Here is a 4,740-nt window from a genome sequence, read left to right on the forward strand (position 1 = left end):
AACCCCAAGTGTATGTTGAATCATATTTTCTTTGTCATTTCTTCATCACCCAAATTGAAGACTTCAGTTTTGTCCATAGTAGGTTTCTTTTGACTCTCAAGTTTATCGATCTCATAAAGTAGGTTTTCAGGCGTCATTCTCCCATCGTACTCTTCATAATCTTGTTCAACTCTTGTATTTTGCTCAACGAATTCGTTACACATCATAATCATAGAACGAGGATTTTTATCAACATTTGTGCAAGACTCTTGACGAAACAAGGATGGGCTAATAGTCTGGTTCTACAAGGCTTCTCCAGGCTTGGCATCACGAATGGTGAGCTTCTGGAAAGCTATCTCTAATTCTTCTTCGATCACGACCATAAAGAAATTTCCTATTCTTTCTATGATATCTTCATCATCTATTTGTTCTAAAACTAGGATTTGGGCTGGCACAAATACGTCATTCCAAATTTTTTACTATAAGCTGCTCTGGAAATAGGCTCATATCCAAGACCTGTAGTACCCTTCTGCTGCTTTAATTGGATTGGCTCGACTATACCATCAGCTTTGGGTCCTAGTCTTGTCTTCGGCTGATACCCATATTTCAACATCTCTGATGCAACTATCTTTTCAGCATTCGACATTTTTTCTTCAGCCGGCATTGCCTTTTTATTGATCCTTGCAGCTTGTATGATCTCCATAGTATGGAAAGTGGCTCCATCTAACTCCTCGATGACTGGGACTAAATTGACAGAATAAATGGGATGATTGAATTCTCCATGAACAGTAACTTCTGTATGACCCCATTCAAACTTCACGCACTGATGGAGAGTTGAAGAAATTTCTCTTGCCATATGGACCCACGACCTCCCCAACAATAAGTTGTAGCTAGATGACACATCCATGAACTAAAATAGGATAGAAGATTCTATTAGTCCTATTTTTAGTGTTAAGTAAATTTCCCCAATGACACTCCTTTGTGACCCATCAAAGATCTAACCTTCACCCGACTCTTTCTTATATCTTCGTTATTCATACCTAAATCCCTCAGAGTGGAAAAGGGATAGATATTGCAACCTGAACCACCATCGAACAAGACCCTATTCACAACCTTGTCATGATATCTGACCATAATATGGAACTCTTTGTTGTGTACAACCCTTTTTGATGGTAACTTATCACCATGGAAAGAGACCTTATTTTCCTCTACCACTCGCCCTATTGCTGTGGTTAATGTTTCGCTAGTTTTCTCCTTTGGTATGCTAATCCTAGATAACACTTCTATCAAAGCATTCTATAAGGTTCAGAACTTATAAGCAAAGACATGACGGATATGTAGGCCGGTGTCTTTTTGAGTTGATCCTCGACTAAATAGTCCTTGGGCTGCATTTTCTTCAAAAATTTTGCAGCTTCAGTATCTATGATATTTCCCCTCGGGTTTTGATCTTTCTAGATAACTCCACGGTTCGGTTCCACTGGCGAATAACACCTTCGCAACCTAGTCATCCCTTGAGTCATAATAGCATCTATTATTTTGCCCTTGGCTTCAGCTTGATAGTCCCATGGGACTGCCTTGGTGTTATTGTCGGTCCTCCCAGTGGCAGATTTGGTTACTACGACTCTCAGTAGGTAGGTTTGAAAAGTTATAGGCTTCCTCAACTGAACTATGATAAATGGCTGTGTTGGGGATACAGTGGTGATCTCCTCTGTGCTCCATGTGGGCACAATAGTTTCTTCCAAATTGTACTCGTCCTCTAGAGTAATCATATTGTCTTTCCGATTTCCATGATTTGGCAAGGGGTTATTGTTCACATTGGGAGCTACAGTGGAGCATTTGATGATACCCCTTTTTATCAAAGACTTAATTTGATTCTTCAAGATGTGACAGTCTTCCGTGTCGTGCCCCTGGACTCCTGAGTGATAGGCGCACCACTTGCTATCATCAAAGTTTTGAGAGGTCAGATCATGGTCTTTCCCTTAATTGGATGCAACAAACCGGCAACCCTTAATCTCTCTAATAACTGGGTTGTGTAAGTACAAATATTTCTGTCTTCAAAATTTGGATGTGGTCTGGGCGCATAGGCTGGTCTATTTTGGTGAGCTGGAGTTTGGACAGGGGCGTATGGTCTTTGAGGATTTTGGTATGCTGGAGCTTGAGTCGGATTATAATGCAGTTGAGTATTGTACACTGGGAAGCATGCAATTATTTGGGGGTTATTAGGGTAATGGTAGAAATAATTTCCAGGTCGGAAGTATGGTGTGACGGTTGAGACGTCTTTCCTTTTTTTCTTATTACCATTAATGGAACCAATCTGCAAGGCCTTACTTGCAGCTTACAGTGCAGCTATAGATTGGATCTTCCCCGACTTGATGGCTTCTTCTATATCTCCCATTTTGACCAATTCTGCAAACTTTTGGACAATCATCGACATCATCTTGTAAAATTAAACACCCTCTTATGCTCGGATAAAATATTTGGAGAGCTTGCTTTCATCCAGTTGAGGCTGAATCCTTGCAGCCTCGGTCCTTCATTGCCATGCATATTCTTGAAATGATTTGGATGGCTTCTTCAATATGTTAGCCAATGAGAACCTATCTGGAGCAATCTCAGTATTAAATCTGAAGCGACTCATGAAATCCTAAGCCATTTCCCACTAGTCACACTACTTTCGACGGTCTTGTTGGTTGTACTAAGTCAAAGCTTCTCCCGACAAACTCTGAATAAACAGCTTCATTCTCAACTTTTCGTTCCTTCCTACCCTGACCAACTTGTCGCAGTAAGCCCTCAGGTGTGCCTGCGGATCACCCTTTCCATCAAACACATAAAACTTTGGTAGTTTGTCCCACTGGCATGTCGATGTCTAGATGAATACATAAGTCATCGTAGTCCAAACTATTAGTTACTCTGATGATTTGCATGTTTCTGAATGCTCTCTTTAGACTTTCAAGTTGGGCTGCTATCGACCCTTCTTCACTTGATTGGATATCTTTTCCCAATCTTGCATACCAATCAACCTCATATGGAACCTTAAGAGTTAATGATGTTATGAAGAAAGAAGCTTCGGTAGCATATGTAGGTGGCACAGGTATCTCACAAGTGGCATATGCCTCGGGTATGTGCTATATTTCTGGATGGAATGGAACAATAAAGTTCTGGGCAAGAAATAAATAAGTAGGTGTAGTTCTGACAGTAGGTTGAAAAGTTGGTTGGGCTCTATCATGTAGTATACTTGCTTGGTTAGCGGAAGCGTCTGGAGGTAATTCAATACGTTGAGCCTATGACTGAGCGGGAAAGCTAGCTATTGTAAGCTTGGTTAGATCCCATATTTGATGGAGTTCTTCTTTTAGGACCTCAATTTCCTATGCCATATTGGCCATTTGATCATCATTCTATGTGTTTGACGGCCTTCGAGAACCCTCGGTGTCATCTACTAATGCTCAAATTACACTCTTGAATGGGTATAAGCGATCATTCTCAATATAAAAACCAACTAGGTTGGGGTCGAATCCCACAGGGAATAGGGTGTGAACTTTGATCTGTCTACGAAATACTTTGCTGGTAGTTTAATGTTTCCAAAAATTGGGGGTTTAAGTTAAACAATGAATGAATTGTCACTTTCAGTAGATTCTTGTTTGTAATCAATCTAGATGGAAAACCAGAGTTATATTCGCCATGGGTTTCGGGAATTGACAGCTACTAGGTAAGGATCGAGATTGTCAAAATAAGTAGAAACGGCAAAATATCCCTGAAAACTATACTATCTGGCTTATATCTCGACCTCACCAGACAATGTATTATCTAATTCTCTTGAACTTAGACAACTTATCTATTCCCAATAGGATGTTACCTTAGGTATATTAATCCAGTTACGACATTAATCATTAAAAAGAAGGTTGGTAGCTTCCGAGTCCCTATTGATATTTCACTTCATCTAGTCTATTTCTCCGTTAGAAGCAAATAAAACCTAAGACATAATATAATGTTTGCAACCACTAGATTTTAGTTAAAACAACAGAATTTCAAGATGTTCTACTACTCTTTGAATACGGTAAACACCTAGCATCATATCAAACCCGAATCCATGGATCCCATAACCTCAGCTAATGGAATTAACCTCTCATGATTTGATGAGCCAAATCACAAGTTAAATTCATAAAGATAAGGATAGCTTACGATTAGATGGAAAATAACAAGTAGTTTCTTCGATTGAATCACAAGGTAGAAACCAAAAAAAATATTTGATAAAAAAAATAAGAAAAATAATTGATGTAAGAGAGCAATGTTACGTGCCTCTCTTCCCTAGGTTAATGTCTGATAGATAGTGAAAGATAATCCCCATAGGTCTTTTTATCGTCAACCGTAAATAAGGAAATAAAATTAATATTTAAGATTTTCTATGGGATAGGTGAAAGAATTCTTGATGGCGCGTCATACGTATGACGGCGTGTGTAGTATGCCATCAAGGTTTCCAGTGAATTACTATCTTTTGAGTTTTCTGATGGCGAATCTGATGACGTGTAAAATATGTGATGGCCCGTGAAAAATGTCATCACATCTTCACTGGGAATCAGCATAATCTGCCTTAGTTGACAGCCAGTTTGATGGCCTATCCCATTGTTGATGGCGCGTCCAAAACATTGACGACAACTTTGACAGTCTGTCATATGTTCTGTCGGCGTGTCAAAAAGGGAGTCAACTTCACTATAGCTCATTTGCTCCAGATTTCAGCTGATTTCTTCTTCCTTTCTTTGGCTTCCT

Source organism: Capsicum annuum, chromosome 5 (genome assembly GCF_002878395.1).
Source record: "Capsicum annuum cultivar UCD-10X-F1 chromosome 5, UCD10Xv1.1, whole genome shotgun sequence".
NCBI classification, from domain to species: domain Eukaryota; kingdom Viridiplantae; phylum Streptophyta; class Magnoliopsida; order Solanales; family Solanaceae; genus Capsicum; species Capsicum annuum.